This window comes from Lathyrus oleraceus, chromosome 3 (assembly GCF_024323335.1).
Source record: "Lathyrus oleraceus cultivar Zhongwan6 chromosome 3, CAAS_Psat_ZW6_1.0, whole genome shotgun sequence".
Taxonomy (NCBI): Eukaryota; Viridiplantae; Streptophyta; class Magnoliopsida; order Fabales; family Fabaceae; genus Lathyrus; species Lathyrus oleraceus.
Window position 1 is genome coordinate 432,693,837 of NC_066581.1, and position 25,350 is coordinate 432,719,186.

The window sequence follows — 25,350 nt, forward strand, 5'->3', positions numbered from 1 at the left end:
GTCAAAAGACAGTGGCCAAAATTAATAGTATTTACAATATTTCATGTTTCCTAGAATAGCTAAAGTCTATGAGTCTGTATAAAGACCAAAACGTATTCTAATGAAAATATAGAAGTTACAATAGATTTGTCACCTTCTCACAAATTGGCATCAGAGCTAATGGCAAACATGATGAATCAAATGCCGTTGCCACGGCTAACGAAGTTAAATTACGAAAACTGGAGTATCCAAATGAAAGCTCTTCTCGGATCTCTAGACGCGTGGGAGGTGACCAAAGATGGGTTTGAAGAACCAACAGATGTTGAGGGATATACGGCAGCTCAAAACAAGGCGTTGAAAGAGACGCGATCGAAGGATAAAACGGCACTTTACATGCTGTTTAGGGCTGTTGATGAATCAGGCTTCGAAAAGATTGTCGGTTCGACTACGTCGAAAGAAGCGTGGGATACGCTAGAGAAAGTGTTCAAAGGAGCAGATCGAGTAAAGCAAGTTCGACTCCAAACACTTCGTGGTGAATTGGAGAGGATGCAGATGAAGGAGTCAGAAAATGTATCTGACTACATCACGCGTGTACAAAAGGTGGTAAACCAACTCACCAGAAATGGCGAAACAGTAACTGATGCACGAGTTGTTGAAAAGATCTTGAGATCTTTAACAGATAAGTTTGAGAATATTGTGTGTGCAATAGAGGAGTCGGAGGACCTTTCAACGCTCGCAGTCGAAGAGCTCGCTGGTTCCCTCGAAGCACACGAACAATGTAAGATGAAAAAGAAGGAAGAAGGAGTAGAGGACGCAAATCAAACCAAGGAGCAAATCAAAGACGAAAAGGTACTCTTTTCTTAAAACTTTCGAGGAAGAGGACGTGGTCGTGGAGGATGTGACAGTGGTCGAAGTGGTAGAGGCAGCAATTTCGAGAGAGGACAGTCGATCCAGCAAAATTGGCGTGGCAGAGGACGTGGTCAAAGAGGTGGTAGGTCGACTATTCCAACTTTGAATGCTACAAGTGTGGCAAGTATGGTCATTATGCGAAGGATTGCAACTCATTCAAATGCTATAACTGTGATAAAGTGGGACATCTTGCAAAATATTGTCGAATCGAAAAGAAGGTAGAAGAAACAACCAATCTAACTTTGGAAGCTGAAGCAAATGAAGGTTTTCTCTTGATGGCTCAAAGTGAGATCAACTCAAATGACAATGTTTGGTATCTTGACTCAGGAGCAAGTAACCATATGTGTGGTCACAAACACTTGTTTAAAGAAATGAGAAAGATTGAAGATGGAAATGTGTCTTTCGGAGATGCATCGAAAGTGATAGTCGAAGGCAAGGGAACGATCCGTTACCTGCAGAAAGATGGGTTGATTGGATCAATTCAAGATGTTTATTATGTACCAAATCTTAAGACCAACATCTTGAGTTTGGGACGACTTACAGAAAAAGGTTATTCGATACTTATGAAAGAACGGATACTGTATTTGAAGGACAAGCTGGGACATCTGATTGCTCGTGTCGAAATGGAGAGAAATCGAATGTACAAACTGAATCTGATAAACGTTCGAGAAAAATGTTTACAAGTAAGTGTCGAAGACAAAGCGTCACTATGGCATCTACGCTTTGGTCATCTACATCATGCTGGTTTAAGAAGGTTGGCGAAAAAGAACATGGTGCATGGACTACCAGATATGGATTATGAAGGAAAGTTTTGTGAAGAATGTGTGCTTAGCAAACAAACAAGAACTTCATTTCAAAAGAAGGAAGAATATCAAGCTAAACATATCCTTGATTTGATTCACACCGACATATGTGGGCCAATCACGCCAGAATCTTTCAGTAGCAAAAGGTACTTTATTTCCTTTATCGACGATTACTCACGGAAGACATGGGTTTATTTCTTGAAAGAAAAGTCTGAAGCATTCGAGGTGTTCAAAAGGTTCAAGGTAATGGTGGAGAAGGAAACCGACAGACACATTAAAGCAGTTCGATCAGATAGAGGTGGTGAGTATACTTCGACAGCCTTTATGAAGTATTGTGAAGAGCATGGTATAAAGAGATTTCTAACTGCAGCATACTCACCTCAACAAAATGGGGTGGCTGAAAGGAAGAATCGAACAGTCCTTGACATGGTTCGTTCAATGCTTAAAAGCAAGAACATGCCAAAGGAATTTTGGGCAGAAGCTGTAAAATGTGCCATTTATGTTCAGAATTGATGTCCATATTCGAAGTTAGAAGATAAAACACCACAAGAAGCGTGGAGCGGACAGAAGCCAACAGTCTCTCATCTCAAAGTATTTGGAAGTGTTGCTTATGCACACGTACCAGATCAACAAAGAACGAAACTTGAAGACAAAAGTCAGAAATACATACTCATTGGGTATGATGAGAAAACAAAAGGGTACAAGCTATTTGATCCCATAAGAAAGAAGGTGAGAGTGAGTAGAGACGTTCGAATAAACGAAGCAAGTAAGTGGGACTGGAACAGTTCGACAGAAGATATTGTCGAAGTTGAAGAATCATCTGTCGCTGTACCACCAAACATTTTGACAACACTTGAAGATTCTGACAATGAAGATGAACCTACACAACCCAGAATGCGAAGTTTGCAAGATCTGTATGATTCGACAAGTGAAGTGCACCTTGTATGTCTCTTGGCAGATGCTGAAAACATCAGTTTTGAAGAAGCAGTACGAGACAAGAAGTGGAAAAGTGTCATGGACGAAGAGATGAGGGCGATTATCCACAACAACACTTGGGAGCTAGTTGAATTGCCAAAAGGTAGTCAACCCATTAGTGTAAAGTGGGTATTCAAGAAAAAGATGAATGCTCAAGGAGAAATAGAACGATACAAAGCGAGACTTATTGCGAAGGGATACAAACAGAAAGCAGGAGTTGATTATGACGAAGTATTTGCACCTGTTGCAAGAATGGAGACAATTCGATTACTCATATCTCAAGCTGCTCAATTCAAATGGCCAATATTTCAAATGGATGTCAAAACAGCTTTTCTGAATGGTGTACTAGAAGAAGAAGTCTATGTTGAACAACCACTCGGGTACATGAAAGCTGGAGAAGAGAAGAAGGTACTGAAATTGAAGAAAGCTCTATATGGGCTGAAGCAAGCACCGTGGGCATGGAACACACGTATCTACACATATTTCAAGGAGAACGGGTTCGAGCAATGTCCGTACGAACATGCCCTCTATGTGAAGAAAAATGAAAAGAATGTATTACTTGTTGCTCTCTATGTTGATGATCTTATTTTTCTGGGCAGTAATGATCAGATGATAGAAGAATTCAAAAGCACAATGACACGTGAATTCGAGATGACAGACTTAGGCCTGATGAGATTCTTTCTTGGTCTGGAGGTTCGACAAGAAGAAATAGGAATCTTCATTTCACAAGAAAAATATGCAAAAGAAATCTTGAAAAGATATAAGATGGAAAGCTGTAATCCGGCTTCGACGCCAATTGAACCAGGAACAAAACTGTCGAAATTTGATGGAGGAGAACGTGTCGAAGCAGGAAAATATCGAAGTTTGGTAGGAAGTCTTCGCTATCTCACATGTACAAGACCAGACATCTCATTAAGTGTAGGCATTGTAAGTCGACTCATGGAGGAGCCAGTTTACACACATTGGAAAGCATTGAAGCGAATTCTGAGGTACATCCAAGGAACAGTGTCACTTGGGATGTTTTACTCGAATTCAGACAAATACAAGTTGGTTGGTTACTCTGACAGTGATTGGTGCGGAGACATAGACGATCGAAAAATCACTTCTGGATATGTGTTTTTCATGGGAAATACTGCATTCACTTGGCTTTCTAAAAAGCAGCCAATAGTAACACTTTCGACATGTGAAGCAGAATATGTAGCAGCATCCTGGTGCGTTTGTCATGCAATATGGCTCAGAAGATTGATGAGTAAAATGGAGCTAGAACAGAAAGATGCTACAATAATACACGTTGACAACAGGTCAGCAATTGAGTTAGCAAAGAATCCAGTAAACCATGAAAGGAGCAAACACATTGACGTTCGCTTCCACTTCATTCGAGAACACGTGAAGGAAGGAATGTCGAATTGAAGCATGTAGCAAGTAAGGACCAAGCAGCAGATATTTTCAAAAAACCACTATCAAAGGAAATCTTCGACAGAGGCAAGAAGTTGATAGGCATGATGAATAGAAGAAACATTTAAGTTTACAGAGGAGTTTTGTTGAATAAACTTTAAATGTCATAGTTAATGGGCTTTTATTAATAAGTTAATGGAGAGTTTTGGAAGGTCAAAAGACAGTGGCCAAAATTAATAGTATTTATAATATTTCATGTTTCCTAGAATAGCTAAAGTCTATGAGTCTGTATAAAGACCAAAACGTATTCTAATGAAAATACAGAAGTTACAATAGATTTGTCACCTTCTCAATAAATGGGCCAAAGCTTGGCATGAAGGGGCATTGTCCAATACCGCAGTGATGTCCCATTACACTTTAAGAGGTTTCCTAGACATTGCAGCAGTTTGGTGTTACTGCTGTCGCTGAATACTTCTGTTTCATCGCAAGTACAACTGTGATTTGATACAACCATCAATAAAATCAAAATTTGCAAAGGGGAATCGTTCCGTTATATAAAAACGAGTTCTGATGACAACAATGAATCCAAGGGTAAAGGCTAATCGGTTGCTAGAGTCAGGGTCCGACAATAGTTGTAAAAATTACCAAAGCAGGCCAAGCAATACTGTTTTATCCTCATGAAACTCCCGACTCAGGTTTTTCAGATGATTTCCAGCTTTCTGAATTTAGAACATCATCAGATGAAAATTGTTCAGAATCAAGCCGAAGTAGTTTATCATACGTTTCCGTTCCTGAGGAGGATTACCTTGGCAATGTAGGTCCTGAAATATGACTTTCAAGTGGACGTCGTTCAGTGGTTGAGGATACATCTTTTTCTGGATCAATGCAACACAACATTAATGTTGATCTCAGGATGAGTCTTTCTTCCGCGGTTGCAAAGAAAATGCCTGGTATACAATCTGAAGCTGCTTTCTTTGAAAAGAACGCGTTAGAGAATAGGATGAGCACTCAATCTGCTTTAAGTAATACGATTGAATCATTGGATCAAGAAACTGCTGAGCCGACTTCTCAGAAGGGTATGAATCCATCATCCCACAGCCGTTGATTTAGCTTCAACTTAAGTCGAATCGGCAGAAGTTTCAGTTTCGAGGAAGGCCCTGCGGTTTCATAATTTGGTTCTAAGTATGTTTCTTCAAAGTCAGAATCTTCTATTCGTTGGAATAATCCAAGCAAAGGAAAGATGAATAGCCAACTACAATCAACAGGCTGTCATCGGTTCGTCAGCAGCTAGCAGTAGCAAATAAGAGTGTCGATGTTGGTGTAAATGTGGTGCTTGCTGAAAAGGAAAAGGAAGGAACGGAAATGGATATGGCCAAACGAGAATTGGATTTCATGGGGACGTTTGTAAAACATTGGCTGACATAAAGTAGATTCAGTTCAATTGTCGCGTAAAATTACGTCAATATGGCCTCTCCTAGTTGGTTTATTGCTCCAGCAGGAAGTTGAAGAAAGCATACTCATCATGGCATCCATGCCGCATACAATCTGCACAAACAATCCACATACGCAAACTTCAGCATACCCTGCATGATTCTCTCCAGTGGGACACCAACAAGTTCAAACAATAAGAACTTCGGCGATGGTTAAAACAAAGACAACAATGCATAAACCAGTCCCCATGCATTCAACCTGCAACATGCGAGTAAATCACACGTTACAACATAAATCATCAACACCCACTTAGAAACTTAACAGACATAGCAGGAAGTTCATGGTATGAGATAAATAGTTACTTATCTGATTGTTTAGCCATTGGCCAAGAAAATCCAAATCCTCACACTGTCTATGGATTACCAAAGCACTAATTAAACAGGAATGGAAGAAATGAAGGTAATGGTGAGACTCCTTGAGGTCTAAAAAGTGGGAATACGTGATGGTTTTAGTGAAACATAAACAAAATCTCAGGTTATTAGTTATGAAGACGACTCGTCTCGAATTTGCATGCAGTTGAAATACAAGCCTCCTTGAAGGAAAATTCAACATCCTCGTTCCAGTCGGTGCACAAGGATGTGTTTCAATATCAGCACATGTTAGAACTAAACTGAACTTAAACCTTCAAACAAAATAATAGGCATGACAGTGTTGAAACTGTTCGGAGAGCTCTTCATCTTGGTGCCAATTGTCGCATTACGCGAAAAACCGGCGAGAAACGAAAACAACAGAGCCGCCATCGTGCGTTATTTATCCCAAAAGAGGGAAAGGAAACGCTCAGAGTAAACCTGGAAAAAGCATGGTCTCGCGACCAAAGAGAATGGGATCGGGAGTCGGTTATGCGAAGGGAAGGTATTAGCACCCCTACGTATCCGTCGTACTCGAGGGGATCCACGCACAATGGGAAGGAAAATGGTTGCTAAAACACTGCTCACACACACACACTGGCTGAAAGAGACACAAGAAAACAGACTGAAACTGACTCGGCAGGATACCGCATCCTGGGCCTACTTAGTCTATCAGGCATAGACATCAGAGTCGAAGTAGTTCGAACCGGGGAAACGACACATGCTCGCTAGGATGTCGCATCCTATGCATACGTATTTCCTTTGGACGAAGAAGAATCAGAGCATTCGTAGCTCGGCTAACACGCACACAAACAAACACAGGCAAAGGCAAACGTGGAGCCCGAATGCCAATCACTGGACTTACATCAGCATCCGAACCAAACACACACAAAGAGGCAAACGTGGAGCCCGAATGCCAATCACTGGACTTACATCAGCATCCGAACCAAACGCACACAAAGAGGCAAACGTGGAGCCACAAAGGTTGAAAAGAAAAGAAAAGGCGCCCGGAGAGATCAGCTCAATCTCCTGCCTACGTACCTCATCTGGTATGAGGATCAGGGCGACGTAGTTCCCCTACGGAGGGACAAAGGACTAGCCTAACCAGATAACAGAGGGAGACACAACACTAGGGAGACTACGACTCGAGCCTAGATGTTATCATGCAAAATCATCCCTAAGTTAAGGTTTCTAGCTAACTTGCACAGGAAGCAAGCCTATCCTAAACATGACTTGCACAGGAAGCAAGCCACACCAAACCTAACTTGCACAGGAAGCAAGCTAAACTAAACCTAGCTTGCACAGGAAGCAAGCTAAAGCAAACACAAAAGCACAAGTAGCACACACTATATGCAAGCAAGGGGCTCAAACAAGGTTAGGTTTTAGTCGAGGGGTCATATCAACCTCAACAAACAAACCACTAGAACTGGGTAGTGTTAGCTCTTAACCTTGCCATTGAGGGGCTAAGGTGAAGCAGATGAAAGGTGAGTGAAGATGAGACTTCACAGCTCTTATCCCTGGCCTGGGAGAGCTTAAGACAAGAATGTGTGGGTTCAGAAAGTGGGAACCCTTCTACACATTTGAAACTGACTCAATTGTACAATTGTACAAGATCTTGGGTTTGTATCTGCAATGCATCAACACAGTGGTGTGAGCAAAGCAGATGACACACAGAATAGCAGGGGATAGATTGCATATCCCTTGGGTTCTGCCAATTGCCTCTTCACTTAGGAGGTCTTTGAATATATACAAGGACAAATGTAAACAGTCACAAACATTGCCTCTTAAGGAGGACTTCAGACAGTTGCCTGGCCAAGTAACAGGCCAGGTCTTCCAGACTACATGAAGATAAGAAGTTATACCTCACTGCAAATTGCTATTAAGCAAAGCAAAGCAAAGTTTTTAAAGAACTATAAGCAAATAAAGGTACCTGAAACCATTCAAGCACAGTTAGTATACCAGACACAAAGTCAAAACAAACAGCATAAACCAAACAGATAACACAGTCAGTAATGTGTGCAAAGCACAAGCTCAAAGTAAATGAGCTAAGCAACCTACAAAAACAAACAAGTTAGGTCATGATAAACAATCAAGCTCAATCAATTTGTATTGATCTCTTTAGGTATTTGTTGCTTAACCTGAAACAACAAACTTAAACATGAGCAACATGACCACTAGGACAAGCCTAGGGTCAAAAAGAGATAAGAAAGTCAAAACAGCAAGTGGCAACTGTTCAAAATCAAGTTCAAACAATCAAGAAACAAACTCAATTGGTTTCATGTTCATATCAATCATCATCATCATTTCATAAGCAAATTAGGTCAAAGCATGGCATATAGAAGCTCAAAGAAGTCAACAGAATGATGCAACTCAAATCCAATCACAAACAATTCAAAAAATTCTCAAATAATTCATGATCAAACAGCATCCATAACATGATAAGCATACCAAATTTCAGCTCATTTGGATCAAGGGAAGTAGGTCAATGAAAATCCTAAAGGCAAGGCAAGTTCAAACATGCTCAAAGAAGTCAACCAAACATGCACCAACTTCAATAAATCATAAATCCGTGACAACATATGAGAAATGAATGGGATTAAAACCATGATAAACCTTAAGATGTCTACTAACCACATGTCAAATTTCATGTCCATCCAATAATGTATGAGAATTTCACAAATCATATGGCATCATGTGTCACAAAAGTCAACATTTTGGTCAAACAGAGGAGAAATCATCAATCAAATAGAAAATGCACTCCAAAATTCCAGAAAAATTCATACACATTCTCAACATCCATAAGCATGTTCATGCAAAAAAATCAGACCAATTTGAGTTCATTAGACAAGGTAATTAAAATCATGAAGTTGGATATCAATGGTGTGACACAAATTGTCACACCCCTATTCAAAAAATCATAACTCACAAGCCAGCAATGATAAATTCACAAACTCTACACCAAAATCACCATGAATGTGTCTAGTTTAAGCACAAAAAATTTGGGAAGCAATGGATAATGTATCATCATTTCACAATTGATTTGGCAAGACATACATAAAAATGGACACATATGACAAACCCTAGCACAATTTAAAATCCATACGTGCAAAAAATCTGGAAAACTCATGATAAAAAACTAGAGATCAAGCAGAGCATTTTGCAAAAAATCCCATCTAATTTGGATCAAAATTGAGTGTGCTATGATTTTTGGAAGATTGGCCATGCAAATGAAATAAATATTGCAAAATAAAAATGATTTAATTAAATGATAAATGGCCGGTGGCAATATGGTAAATAAATGGTCCCTTAAGTGAAACGCAGCGTTTCACTTAAGGGAATGCTGCGACATGATTGGCCACATGGTAATGTAACAGTGACACCATGCAAAGAACAATAAGAACACGATCCAAACAGAAACATCTGGGCAATGGTTTCTAGGGTTCGAGCTACAGTGCCACCATCATCATGATGAAGAACAAAAATCCCAGAAATGGGAATCAAACACATCATTCGAACCATCTTAACATGTACAATCATAATCTAGCCCTATTTTTCCTCATTTCGTGCTACACAGTATGAATCATGCAAAAAACAAATTTGACAACACAACTTAAGTTTCATGTTTCTCTCTCAATACCTAGCCATTTTCCACGATTCAAAGCTCAGCATATTCATGGTAAGAAGATCTACAAGATGCACTACATGATTTCAAGAATGGTTAAGTTCGAGTTTCTTACCAGATTTGAAGAACTGTGATGATTTGGAGTTGTTTGGTTGTACAAGGCTGGAACAGATGCTCCTGGTGGTTCCAAATGATGAATGAACACAGTATTTTAGCTCAGCAATGTTGGGTTTCGCTCAAAACAAGATCTGCCATGGATGAGCTCTTAATGCAACAGTGCGGTTCCAGCTTTACAGTTGTGCTTTGATGCTTGAAAATGCTCCAAAGATGTTGGTAGATGATGACACAAGGGACCAAGGCTCGAGCTCTTTGAATGTTTTCAGCAAAAGTTCAAAATGTAGAAGATGAATGTTTTGAGAGCAAGAGAGTTTTTGATCTGTCTTTTGTGAAAGAGGCTAGGGATTTTCAGCAGAAAATGAAGTATATATGTCCTGTTTAGTGTTTGTAATCATGGCTAATTGAAGTGTAATTGGAAATGGCTTAATTAAGTGTTTTGACAAATTTGCTAAAACCATACCAATTTGCATGGGGGTGCATGTACATGCACGAAATTGGGCTTTGGGTAAACTCTAAATGTGATTTCAGAACACTTTCAATTAGTAGAAATTGTTGGAATTGGTTATTTTGAAAGGTCACTTTTTCACCTCACTTAATTAATTCAAGTCACTTGGAAAAAGGCCATTTTGATTGGTGAATTTTTGGTGGATTGTGATGAAATATTTGAATAGAGCACATCAAATAGGACTTGTAGCAAAAAACCCCACCCAATTTGGCCAAATGGTTTGGAAGATATGCCACTTTGAAGTTCAAAAATTCTTGAGAATGATTTGATCATAACTTGCCAACCATACATGGGAATTGGGTGTTCTTGGACTTTTTGGAAATGGGAGAACAAGATCTTCAACTTTCATGTTGGACAAAATTTTCATTTGAAGCTTGTATGATGATGTAAATTTGAGGAGCAAGACTTTCCATTTTTGGCAAATTCCAATTACAGGTCAACTTTCTATTTTTGGAAATTTCTTGTCTGACTTCAAATTCTTCAATCTTGACCTTTGAAATGTTGAATGAGACTTGTATGGTCATGAATGAACCCTTTCAAACCATCTCCCACCTTGAAATCCATAAAATCAGGCACAGTTGACCACAGTTGACCACAGTTGACCATAGTTGACTTTCTAGGGTTTCTGGTGAACTGAACACTGACTGATGACTTCTGAGCATCCAATCCTTGACCAAAACACTTCCAAAGGACCCCTAGGTCATGTGAACATGTTGGACCAACCCTAGGGCCTTGCTTCAATGAAAATTGCACTTGCTTGCTTGATGGACTGATCTCCTGACCAGTTTGACCTAATTCTGTCAGTTGAACTTGCACTTGGGCAAAGGACAATGCAATGCTATGCAGTGGACTATGTTAATGTTATGACCTAATAATGAAAATGTATGTATAATGATAGGTGCAAATTTGAGGTGCTACACCAATGTTAAGGTGATTACCGGTGATCAACTTGCCATAGCATAGGAGACTTGGGATGAGAGCTAATATGTACCCACTTGCTACCGTACTTGAACAAGATAGAGATGCGAGTATTGTTGCACTTACGGTTTAGGAGCTGATTGAGAAAGCATATGGATTTGCTGGGGTATTTCCATAGCATAAATATGAAATTATAAAGAGGTTTCAAGAAAGGAAACACATTTATGGAATAACGGGGGATGGTGTCAACGATGCTCCATCTTTGAAGAAGGCCGATATTGGAATTGTTGTTGCCGAGGCCACGAATGTCGTAAGAGGTGCTTCTGATATTGTCCTTGCAGAACCCGGATTGAGTGTTATCATCAGTGTCGTCTTAACTAGCATGGCTATTTTTCAAAGGATGAAAAAACTACACGATCTACGCGGTATCTATCATTATCCGTATAGTGTTTGGCTTCATGTTCATTGCACTGATATGGAAATTTGACTTCTCACCTTTTGTGGTCTGGATTATTGCCATTCTTAATGATGGAACGATCATGACAATTTCAAAGGATAGGGTGGTTCCATATCCCTTACCTGATAGCTGGAAATTGAATGAAATATTTGTTACCGGGATTGTTTTTGGAGGTTATTTAGCTCTGATGACCTTAATATTCTTCTGGGTGTAGCGGGGTATTCGTTACCTTTAGATTTATTGACTAAATCAAAAGTAAATCATACAATTCGAGTCATTACCGCACTTCTATTTATCCAAATGAAAGGTTAGAAAGCGAACAAAAACCGAGAAATTTTATCAAATCAAAAACTAATAAAAATGTCAATGGGAAGGTTTTAAGCACCCAAAACATCTTAGGTATTCCTAGGGAACCCTTTTCACAATTTGTTGTAAAGATAGGTTGGTATTTGTGAAAAAATTATTTCTGCAAACATGATTGGGAGATGAGAGAAGAATGTACAAATTATTTACAATTTTTTGTGTTTGAATGGATAAACCCACTGCCTACGTACCATCTTAAAAAAAATTAGGATCAAAACTTCGTATTTCGGGGTAAAAATCTCAAAACAAGTTGGTCAATTGATTGGTCCAAAGGCCTTAAGGTCTTTTGTTATCTAAGGGAGAAAACTCAACCTAAAACCACAAATCCACCATGTGAGGATAGCTTCAACATGCTAGTGAGGGGTTACCCTATAATAAGCATGGAAGTCTTATTGTCCATCACTAAGGATATAGGTGAGTATTATATCAACCTCAAGGATAATTCAAACCTAATAGCTAATGTTTATGAAAAGCTTTGTTAAGAAGTGCCTATTGAAACAACAAAAACAATTGAGTGAGTTGTATTTACCAATGAAAAGTATTTACAAAATATGGTCAAAGTTGATTTAGGATTCAATTCAAAAAGTTTTATGAAAAGAAAGTTTGAAAATCAAAAGCATAATGCTTAGGTTTCTAATTTTGAAAACAAGTGTTAATGTTTGCACAAAAGTTTTGGCTTGGGTTAGAGTGGAGGGAAGAAGAAGAATGGCTAAGTCCTAAACATACAAGAGGTGAAGGAAGAGAAATAAAACCACAAATGGAGTTCCCTTCTTGAGATCATAGTGATGATCCAAGTAGCTCCCATCCTTTGGAATAAGCAAGCAAATAAGCAAATACTCAAGCAATCAATCACAAATCAAACAAGCTCCTAGGAATCTTCCAATGGCTTTTGTATCTCTCACTTTGGATGCTCATGACAATGGTTCTTCAATTAGGCTCAAGTTGGAATCCCTAGCACAAGAACACACACATCAAAAAGTTCCACAAAGCAAACAAAGAATGGACAAGAGTGAGTTTAGAGATTAGATCCTTTCAATTCATCTTCAACATTAAGCATTGTAAAGGCATGGGGCCTAGTTGCTCTTTGACATTTATAGCACTCTAAAGGCATGAGGCCTAGTTGCTCTTTGACTCCATTTTGCATAGGGAATGTCCTAAATTCTAAGTCTTTTTGTCCATTTTCAATTGGTTCACAACAATCAAAACAAAAACACAAGCACAATAGTATTTACACAATTATGTGCTCAAGGGAGACAAAGGCAAATTGCATTAACATAAACATGAGCTCAAGTGAGCAAAGGGCAAAAGCAAATGAATAATATGTACAAGAATATTAAATTTGCATTAATGTAAAGTGCAAGAATTAAAAGTTGATGGTCAATAGTTAGAGTTAGTGTGCCATAAGGCAATTTAGCGCTATGTTAGACAATCGTAAGTGGACTAATGTAGTAGTCACACCTATCTGAGGCCGGCAAATAAAAATATAGGCAACAAACACAAGTTAGAGACCTTGACTAGTAAGCCAAGCTCCTACAACTTGCCATGCCAAAACAAAATGAGAATGATCTTGTATTGATTTAGGTTTTTTGCTTGATTAAGAAGCAACCTATCCTTAATGCAAAGCCATTCACTTAATCTTTGGATCAAGATTAATTAGATTTGAATCAAGGAAGGTTAAACCTCCTATACATCAGGCTAACCACCAATCTTTAACTCATTGATCAAAAAGAAAAAGATGAAGAAGAAGATGAATAAGAATGTACATTAATGGAATCAAAATGAAGTAGGTAAAGCACATTGACCAAAGATAGATGAAACCAAGGTCAAACACTAGTAAATAGAAGGAAAATGAAACTTAGAAGTCAAGAAACAAATAAAATATTTTTGGTATTTTTGAAAATTAAAATAATACTTGAATTAAAATACACAATTAAAGGTCAAACTTCAAATCCATTTCAAATCAACTTTGAAAGTCCAAATGGATCATCCTAAGTTCAACAAGGTCAAACAAGTTTTGACAAAAAAATTTAGCATTTTTCGAAACCAAAAACTATTTTTAATCAATTAAAAATGAATAAAAAATAACCTAATTGAACTAAAATCTCAAATAAATCTCAAATCAATTAATAAATTGATGAGAATATTTTTCATAGATTCATCATCATTCAAAGAGGTTAAGAAAATATTTTTGCATTTTTTGAATATTGGAAACTATTTAAAATAAATTAAAAATAACCAGAGGAGAGAAAATTCACAAAAAATATCAAATGATAAAATAAAAAATATTAAAAATCATTTTTAGAAACTAGAAATTAAAAGGGAAATGATGCAATTGGTCCTATATTTTTTGGAATTAAAATGAAAGAGTTATGATTTTTTGAAATAAAATGGAATAAACAAAAATAAAAGGAAATTCAGAAAATGAGAAAAAACCACACGCGTTGGATCAATTTCATTAATTGACCTGGCACATCAAACGATCCACATGCGCCCGCCAACCAAAGTCCAGAGTCAATGAGAAACATAAAGTATTTAAAAAAGTCATAAAAATGGAGAGCTGAGATTAGATCTGGAGATAAGATCCAAGGGTCCACAATTAACCTGGCAAAGAGACGGTGGTGTACACCACCGTCTTCTCCGGCGAGCTCATCAGCGCCGGTGGAAGTTGCAGACATGGCAAACTTAACCAAACGAAGCGATCTATATATCATTAGAAAGCTGTGGTGATGTACGTCACCCCTGTACCATTGGATTCTCCTCTAGACTCTCATATGAAGAGAAATCAGAGAGAGAAAATCATGGTGTTCAATCTGAACTTCGTGGATTTGCACAATTAAAGATACAATTCAAATGCCTCTGATGAGAGGACTTCAGCCAAGCCAAGAAACACAAGAAACAAGCAATAATTAGTGAGTTTCGAAGAAGAAAAGTTTGTGCATCAACCTTGGAAATGTCGATCTGTGAAGCACGATTCCCCTCAACTATTGATTGCAGTTTACTCTTGAGGTGAAGATGAAGCAAGGCCAAGGAATTTTAAGTCTAATAATCAACCAATGAAGTTGAAAATTAGATCTGAAATTTTGAAATGAAAGAGAGAACTCCTTTAGGTATGGTTATGGACTCAATTGTGCAGCATATCAGGCGCCTTCAGGTTGGAGAATAATGAAGCCAAGCACACTTATTTATAGTGAAAGGCAAGGCAAGGCATGAGAATTATGTGTGCATGAATGAAGAGGGCCTCCATGCATGGGCCTGTACAGGCGCATGGAGGGCCCGAATCTTATTGGTTTGGAAAGCTTAACATCAGCATAGTAGTTTTGGACGTGCATATATGATGTAATTGGATTATGCGTGAAGTTTGAATCAAGTTTCCATAATTGCACCAAAATCTTCCCCTCTTCGAAAATGCCTCTTCCAAAAATAAAACATGGTCTTGTGGGTAATGGTTGGAAAGGTCTTGACATGAGGATCAATTGTTATGTTGAACAAAACTTCATTTGGAATTAGGAAATTAGTGAAAATTGGTCATAAAGTCCAAGGTGCAAAACATGTGTATGTGAAAATTTCCAAGATGGGGCAACTTCAAGCCCTTATGTTTCAATAGTGAAGGCTTCAAATGACACAAACTTCAACATGAAAGTTGTAGCTCTTTTCAATAAAATCAATTTGGACTCAAATTTTGCATCATTTGGATTTTTTATGAGGAAGTTATGGGCAATTGAATTTGGACTTTTTCACATTTCAATACCTTTGATCCAAAGTGACCTATAATGTTTTGCATTATCACATGTATTTCTTTTAGGATTATGAAAATTTGTTCAACATAACAAATGAATTAGACATATTAAACTTTCCAATTCATTTGATCCCACCTTAAAATCATGAAAAATTAGTGAGTTAGGTCTTTAGGAAGTTGACCCAAAATTAGGGTTTCAGTCAAAATGACCTATAATGTTTTGAAATGGATGATGACCTTCCAAGCTTCAAATCAATTGTTGATGAACATGAAAGTTGTTCATATGGTTCTTAAGAAATGATGAGTGAAAGAACTTCCCAAGTCCATACCTCAAGTCTTTATGAATTGACTGATGAATTGACAAACACATTAAAAGTTAGGTCTTAGTGGATTTCAAAATAATCAGATGAATTGACTGATCAACTTATCAAGTCCATACCTCAAATCTTGATGAATTGATGATTGAGGATACTAAAATAAGCTCAGATATGCATGAAATGATGAGTGAAAGAACTTCCCTTGATTTTATTTGATCATGGGTTGAGGTTGCTTCATGAGCAAGGCACAGTTGATGAATAGTTGGATTAGGGTTTCTTTGGGAAACAACCCTCAAGCCCTTTGGTTTGCTTTGATCAAATTGACATATTGAGATACTTGGGAGGCATATATGATGAATGAGAGCCTTAGTAACCATTGTCATGCTTGCTTTCCACTTCATCTGGCCATATCATTGAGCATAGGGTCTCCTAGAAGCCTTGGATCTTATGATTGCTCAAGCTACAAAACAAAAGATGTTAGTGACATATTTTTGTGCTTTTGGTTAGTAAACAAAGTAAGAAAAGCAATAATATAAAATTCAAGCATGCATGGTGATCTCAAACCAACTCACAAATGTTCCCACCCAAGGGGAAGGAGCCAAGATGCTATGATCCTTGAGGCCAATGCAAAATGCAATGATATGATGCCATAAGGGATCTTAGGTTCAAAATTAGGGTCTTACAGATGCCCCTATTTAAGGTCATTCTAGCCGGAGAAGTGAAGGTTAAAATCTTCATCTTGACGAGGTAGAATGGGCTTAAATAATAACAAAGAGACGAATTTTAGTCCCTAAGAGACCTCATGATGCAAACGTATGTATGCAAAAGGTAATACTCTATGGAGATATATGTCCACAAAGGGAAAAAGAAATCAGGAGAAACTGAAAATCCATATGAGTAATACACTCATAAATGGGACAGAGACTCCTGGGGACTTTACTAGGGAATAAAGGGGATAAAAATGCGTGAGCAGGTCACGAATTAAAATTTGCTGGGAGACACGAAGGGATTCCATGAAAATAAATCAATGTAAAGACTCGGGCTGACGCAAAGATGCATGTATTTGGGAATATGCCAATACAACAAAAATGTCCACAAAGGGCACCTCGGATGAAAATTCGGACTCAGGCTGGAAAAAACCACCAAGGGACTCCGATGGGGAATGTCCAAAGAGGACTCAGCTGAGGAAACAACAAAATGAGGTATTCCCGGTTACTGGGTAATAAGCTCAAAGAGACATATGATCAAAACACCGGTATAAGGGTGAGAGAACAACATGCTCGGGGAGAATGAATATCTAAGACTGGTATAAGGGTGAGAGATATCAATCATCCAAAACATCTGAGGAAGTCCTAAAAAGGTAAATTTCAACTCAGGAAAATCTGACTCCACAGGGGACCAAAATCATAATAGGGAGAAGAAGGGAAGGAACGCCAGGGATACCGGTTACTGGGCATATAATAGGTGACCAACCAAGTGTGAATTGGGGAATATTCTCAAGACACTCATCATCCGAAAGGAGGGCCGAAGAAGCAAATTCGATTAGAGGATGGGCATTCGATTCCATAAGGAAATACGAATCTTACTCGACTGGGGAAGAAAAAGACTTCGACTGAAGAGCGCATGAGATATATTATCTATTACCGTCAGAACGTAGATAATATACTCGCATGGAAGATTATCCACAACCGGTTACTGGGTTAATAAAGGATAAATCGACCGAAAAGAAAGGACATCGGGATACCAAATACTGGGTATAAAATGATGACCAATCAAAGGGGAGAAATGATCATTACCGACAAAAAGGGGTGAATGAAGGATGACTCGCTGGGGATACATTGCTTTATCAGAGCAATTATCCAAGAGACATATCACCGGTTATTGGGCGATATACTCAAAAAGGAAGGAATATCAATACCGAATATTGGATAAAGATAACCAACAAAAAGGGGATTACATCTACCGGTTACTGGGTAGAAAACCACAGACGATAGTAACCGTCATCGGTTAGGATGAACAAAATCAAGGGTTAACTCTGCAAGGGGACAAAAATGGGGTTTACAACTACTGGTATGAGGGTAGAAAACCACAAAGATAGGACTTATAACTACCGGTTACTGGGTAGAAGGCCACAGACTCCGCCGGGGAAAAGATGGACAGTTACTGGTTACTGAGCAGTCATTCATCTAAACCACGGGGGAGTGCAAAGGGAAATAACAAGAGGAGTCAATCTAGGAACGAACTAGAGAGACACAATGAAACAAGACCCATCCCTATGAGGATATAACTCAAGGGGGGGGGGGGGATTCCGTCCCAATACATGTTTAGGAGGAAACTGAAATAACAATCGTCCACGAGGATATAGCTCAGTGGGGAATATGGAAGAAAGGGTAGACACTTTCTGCCTATGGGGATGACTCTATATGGAGAGGTCAAACACCAACATCTGCTTGGGGAAATATATATCACCAAATAGCAAGAGACAATAAACAAAGATATATGGCAAAGAATGCAACATGAATATCTAAATGTTATAAGTATGCATGTATATATATGTGTGGTTTATGTATGATTGATGCTGACAAACAGACATGTCTAACACAAGCAGGTCCAGGAATCAATGGACGAACATCTGATACTACGTCTCAAAAGAGATAGCCAGGCCCACTGGGGAAACTCTCAATCTGATGGGGGCGACACATACCAGGAAACACCAATCTCTGTAGGGGAACAAAGACTACTGCTAGGGGATCCAACCGGATCACCTGGGATCAGAGAACGCTATTGGGAATAGGCAAGGGATCACAATCACCAAAGTTGGGGATCTTCCAACAATACGCAGAGAACAGGGATAAGATCAGTTAGAGAAGCGACTACTGGGGATCTTATCAGGAGGTGATGTAGAATTTTGTGGGGAACAACCACCAAATAGGAGCACATCCACCAAAATTCACTTCTAATCAACGGAAGGAAATATCTCTACCAAGGAGAAGGAGAACCAGTCACTTCGTTGAGGGAAGGAATCAACACATCTTCCTCAGAAGTCCCAACGCCAAACTGTAATCAGGTAAAATCTCGGTTGGGAAGCTAAACACGGATAAAATCCGCCATAGAAGCAACTCTACTAGGGAAATTACCAAGGAGAGAGATGAAACTTTGTGGGGAACAACCACCGATCAAAAAGTTCCAAAACCTACAAATTTCCTCGCACTGCTGGAGAAACAATCTCTGCCGAGGAGAAGAGAAACACCACTCCGTTGGGGATAGAAAATAAAAAATTTCAACACCCGCTCTACTCAGGAGGAAAATAACAAACAGGCTTTGATCAGATAAATCCAATGGGGAAGCACTGCTGAAGACCGTACTGAGGAGTAAAAAGTGGGATCAACCCTGTTGAGGGTGAACAAAGCCAAACCTGTTGGATACCAATGTAGGCGAATCCACAGGGGATAAGCTACAAACCAAATTGTTGAGAATTCCACTCATGCTAGGGATTTCCTGCTCACTCTGCGGGAGAATTCCAATCTGAATGAGGGAAGACCAACTTCCTCGAAAAGATAGCATGCCAAATTTACCAACTTATAAGGGATTTTAGGTCTATCCACAATAGGGATGACAACCATATAATTGGTAACACAGATGCTAGATCCAGCCTCACTGGGGAGCTAGAAGATTAAGACCAAACTCCAAATCTGGGGATTTGGTAGGATGTTAGAGATATACTCCTCCAAACAAAATGGGACCGAAGCTCCGGACTCTCTAGGGAACTTGGTGATGCTTAAGTTTTCTTCTGCGCTTGTGCAGGAGACAACCTGAAAGATAATGAAGAGGATACAAGTATGCTGGGAATATGAAGAAATGTGTTACCCTTTCGGAGATCATACTATCCTTGGGAGAGCACTGAAGATGTCCCAATTACCCTTTTTGTCATTGTGAATGTTCACTTTGTTTAAAAACAATTTATGAAAATTTTATTTATTTAAGACAATGATATTTATCAATTAAAACATGCAAAATATTTGTTGAACAAAAATAAATAAGAGTGCGAAGAATTGGATAAAGGCTCAAATTTATTTGATGGAATGGTAGTCTGCAAATGGCGAGACTCCATGGATCTTTACAAATTTAAAATTGGTGATATATATTGGAAAAGGGCTACATTGAACATAATGATCGTTTCTCCACCAAATTTGAATCCAATGTATTTGAAGCTTCAGTTGACGATGACTGAGCGAAATTCCTTGACAGAAGACAACTGGTAGAACAAAGTCTTGTCAGGATGCAGTTACTTGCCAAATCCCTAATTTTTGCCTAGGTTGCCCCAAGGTGAGGTACTCAATCTAGCGGGATATATATATTCATTTTTATGTCTCTAACTTTTGCCTGGATCGCCCTTTCGGGTTTTCAATCCACCGAGACGCTCATTTTTGCATAAGCCGCCCTTTCGGGTTTTCAACTTAGCGAGCTATTCTGTTTTTATTTTAGGCAAAGTATTTCTTGACTGCATCTGAATTCACAGGACGAGTGAAATCCTCCTCATCCATAGTTGTAAGTATCAAAGCACCTCCTTAAAAGGCTCTCTTGACAACATATGGTCCTTCATAGTTTGGAGTCCACTTGCCCCTGAAATCGGGCGCGAAAGACAAGACTTTCTTGAGCACAAGATCACCTTCTCGGAACACACAAGGCTTGACCTTCTTATCAAAGGCTTTCTTCATCCTTTGCTGATATAACTGACCATGGCACATGGCAGTTAACCTCTTCTCTTCAATCAAATTCAGTTGGTCATAACGACTCTGAACCCATTCAGCATCAGTCAACTTGGCCTCCATCAAGACTCTCATTGACGGGATCTCCACCTCTACTGGGAGAACAACCTCCATGCCATAAACAAGAGAGAAAGGGGTTGCCCCTGTTGAAGTGCGGACAGATGTACGATATCCATGGAAAGAAAATGGCAACATCTCATGCCAATCTTTATATGTAACAACCATCTTCTGGATAATCTTCTTGATATTCTTATTAGCAGCTTCAACCGTCCTATTCATCTTGGATCTATAAGGAGAAGAATTATGATGTGCAATCTTGAACTCGCTACACAGCTCTTTCATCATCTTGTTGTTCAAGTTAGATCCGTTATCAGTAATGATCTTATCTGGCACACCATAACGGCATATGAGTTGATTCTTGATGAACTTCACAACCACCTGCCTGGTCACGTTTGCATACGATGCCGCTTCAACCCACTTGGTGAAGTAATCAATTGCTACGAGAATAAATCTGTGACCGTTGGCCGCTTTCGAATCTATCATGCCAATCATGTCAATTCCCCACATGGAGAAAGGCCATGGTGATGAAATCACATTAAAAAGTGTCGGGGGAATATGAATCTTATCCGCATAAATCTGACACTTATGACATTTCTTCACATACTTGCAACAATCAGACTCCATTGTCAACCAATAGTAGCCTGCTCTCAACATCTTCTTTGACATGGCATGTCCATTGGAATGAGTACCAAATGAACCCTCATGGACTTCAGTCATTAACAGGTCTGCTTCGTGTCTATCCCCGCATCTGAGCAGAACCATGTCAAAATTCCTCTTATAAAGCACATCGCCGTTAAGGTAGAAACTGCCAGATAATCTCCTCAAAGTCTTTCTATCCTTCACAGATGCCCCAGGCGGGTAAATCTGACTCTGAAGAAAACATTTGATGTCATGATACCATGGCTTATCATCTTTCACTTCTTCTACTGCAAATACATGAGCTGGTCTTCCAAGCGCATCACAGTGATATTGGGAACCTCATTTCAGAGTCTCACCACAATCATAGAAACAAGCGTAGCAAGAGCATTTGCCATCCGATTCTCATCTCGAGGAATATGATGGAAGTCAACCTCAGTAAAGAAAGTTGAAATCCTTCTCGCATAATCTCTATATGGGATGAGGCCAGGCTGATTCGTCTCCCATTCACTCTTAATCTGATTAACAACAAGGGCCGAATCACCATAAACATCCAGATGCTTGATCCTAAGATCAATGCACTCTTTTAATCCCATAATATAGGCCTCATACTCCACCATATTATTCGTTCATTTGAAAGTGAGCCTTGCTGTAAAAGGAAAATGTGTGCCCTGAGGAGTAATAATCATTGTCCCAATACCATTCCCATATTGATTTACAGCGCCATCAAACACCATGCTCCATCGGGAACCAGGCTCTGGCCCTTCATCGAGCGCAGGCTCATCACAATCTTTCATCTTCAAATACAGAATCTCCTCATCAGGGAAGTCGTACTGAACAGACTGATAATCCTCAATTGGTTGATGTGCCAAGTGGTCAGCCAAGATACCACCTTTAATGCCTTCTGAGCTCGATACTCAATATCATACTCAGACAATAGCATCTGCCAACGGGTAATCGTCCCAGTTAAAGCAGGCTTCTCAAAGATATACTTGATTGGATCCATTTTGGATATCAACCAAGTCGTATGATTTAACATATACTGGCGTAAGCGCTTAGCAGCCCAAGCCAAAGCACAGTATGTTTTCTCAAGCATTGAGTATCGAGACTCACAATCGGTGAACTTCTTACTCAGGTAGTAAATGGCATATTCTTTCTTTTCTATTTCATCTTGCTGACCTAGGACACAACCCATTGAGTCTTGAAGAACTTTCAGATACATAATCAGGGGTCTCCCTTCCATAGGCGGAGACAGAATCGGAGGCTCGGACAGATACTCTTTAATACTGTCAAATGCCTTCTGGCAATCCTCGGTCCAATCATGACGCTGATCTTTCCGGAGGAGCTTGAATATTGGTGCACATGTGGAAGACATGTGGGATATAAATCTGGAAATATAATTCAAGCGGCCAAGAAAACCTCGGACTTACTTCTCCGTTTTGGGCGCAGGCATTTCTTGTATTGCTTTGACCTTGGCAGGATCAACTTCAATACCTCTCTCACTGATAATAAAGCCCAATAACTTGCCAGAACGGACTCCAAATGTACACTTGTTAGGATTCAGACGAAGCTTATACTTCCTCAAACGCTGAAAAAGCTTCAACAAGTGCTCGACATGTTCAACTTCCGTTCTTGAATTCACAATCATATCATCAACATACACCTTAATCTCCTTGTGCATCATGTCATGAAACAATGTAGTCATAGCTCGTTGATACGTGGCTCCGGCGTTCTTCAAATCGAAGGGCATCACTCGATAACAAAATGTTCCCCAAGGTATGATGAATGTTGTCTTCTCCATATCCTCGGGTGCCATTTTGATCTGATTATATCCGGAAAATTCATCCATAAACGAGAGACATTGAATTTAGCTGTATTATCTACCAACATATCAATATGTGGTAGAGGAGAATCATCTTTCGTACTAGCTTTATTCAAGTCTCTATAGTCCACACACATTCGGACTTTTCCATCTTTCTTAGGCACGGGCACAATATTGGCCACCCATTGAGGATATGTAGAAGTCACCAGAAACCCCGCATCAATTTGCTTCTGAACTTCTTCTTTAATCTTCACTGCCATGTCAGGATGAGTTCTTCTGAGCTTCTGTTTCACAAGCACGCACTCAGGCTTCAAAGGCAGGAAATGTTGCACGATATCAGTATCCATACCAGGCATGTCTTCATATGACCAGGCAAAGACGTCGACGTATTCTCGTAGCAACTCAATCAACCCCTTATTTACAGACTCTTCCAGGAGTGCCCCAATCATCACTTCACGAACACAATCTTCAGACCCCAAGTTGACTGTTTCTAGATTCTCAAGGTGTGGCTGAATGATCTTCTCTTCGTGCTCAAGTATACGGGTAATCTCATCAGGAATCTCTTCAACATCATCTTCTTCGGCCTCAAATACAAGGAACTCAAAGTTGGGAGATGGTGTTGGATCATTATGTTCAATGGGTTTGATCGACCTGCATAATGATTTTGGATATAAAAGAGATTTTAGAATTCAAACAAGGCAAATCATTATGCAGATGAAAAGATTGATTTTATTCTATTTTTAGGGTTTTATGTGATCATCAATTTCATGCAAAAAGCAAAAAGTGAAAATAATTGGAAAAACAAACATTTAATAAGAATTTATTGAATGAAATATCATTGTATTTATGGGCCAACAATGTCATCACTTCTCCTTTTGGCATGGGAGAAGGGTTTTTAAACAAAAATGAACATTACGTTGACTTATGGACAACTGTTGGAACATCAATAGCGACCCAGTTATTGCAGACCCCTCCAGCGATGACAAAGTTGCCAGAATCTTCCTCTGCATCATCTTCCACAACAACAACAGCTTCCTCATTTTGGACGGTGTGGATGAACCCACCACTCTGAAACATCTCATGTTTGTTGAAAGTGCCTGAAGAGTACCCTATGCCAGCCCGGGATTTATTGTCTTCCAACTTGATCATTTTTCCTAAACCAGTAGTTGTGCCATGCTCAATGGCCAACTTCGCATCATTGTAGGACGCAAATGAAGAAGTTCCTTTCTTAGAAGGTTCAGCAATATATAAGGCTTGGAACGGCGTTCCAACCTCATCCTCATCATCGATGTAAGAAAAGGAAGACGGATGGCTAACCAAGAGAGCCTTCTCTCCCCCTACCACCACCAACTTTTTGTTCTTGACAAATTTCAACTTTTGGTGTAGGGTGGATGTCACGGTGCCTGCCTCGTGAATCCATGGTCTTCCCAACAAACAACTATATGATGGGTGAATATCCATGACCTGAAAAGTGATCTGGAAATCACTTGGTCCAATCTTGACTCGGAGTTCAACTTCGCCAATCACAGTTTTGCGGGATCCATCAAAAGCTTTTACTACCACTCCACTCTGCCTCATGGGAGGCCCCTGATAAGAAAGTCTGGCGAGAGTGGATTTTGGCAACACATTCAATGATGATCCAGTGTCTACCAGCACATTAGATATGGCATCATCTTTACAGTTCATTGAGATGTGAAGTGGCAAATTGTGGTCTCTTCCCTCCTCATGGAGATCAGCATCACAGAAACTCAAATTGTTACAAGCGGTAATGTTTGGAACAATACTGTCAAGTTATTCTATGGTGACGTCATGATCTACATACGCCACGTCCAACACCTTTTGTAGAGCTTCTCGGTGTGGCTCAAAATTCATTAACAAAGATAGCACGGAGATCTTTGATGGCGTTTATAGAAGCTGATCTACAATGTTGTATTCACTCCTCTTGATGAGCCTTAGCATCTCATCACAGTCCTCTTTCATCATGCCATTCTGGCCAACAGGGACAAGAGTTTTAACAGCGGCGGCAGGTCTATTAACCGCAAGTGCCGGATTTGGAGAATTCGAAGAATTCCCAACCGGACGAATAACACAATCAGCAACATCAGCCCTTCTGGTGTCAGCCTGAGGTT

General features: G+C 39.4%; 1 pseudogene; it reads left to right on the forward strand.

Moving 5' to 3' along the window:
• Positions 1 to 4,944: 4,944 nt before the first annotated feature.
• LOC127131582 (plasma membrane ATPase 4-like) overlaps positions 4,945 to 25,350 on the forward strand; it is a 29,861-nt pseudogene continuing 9,455 nt past the window's right edge.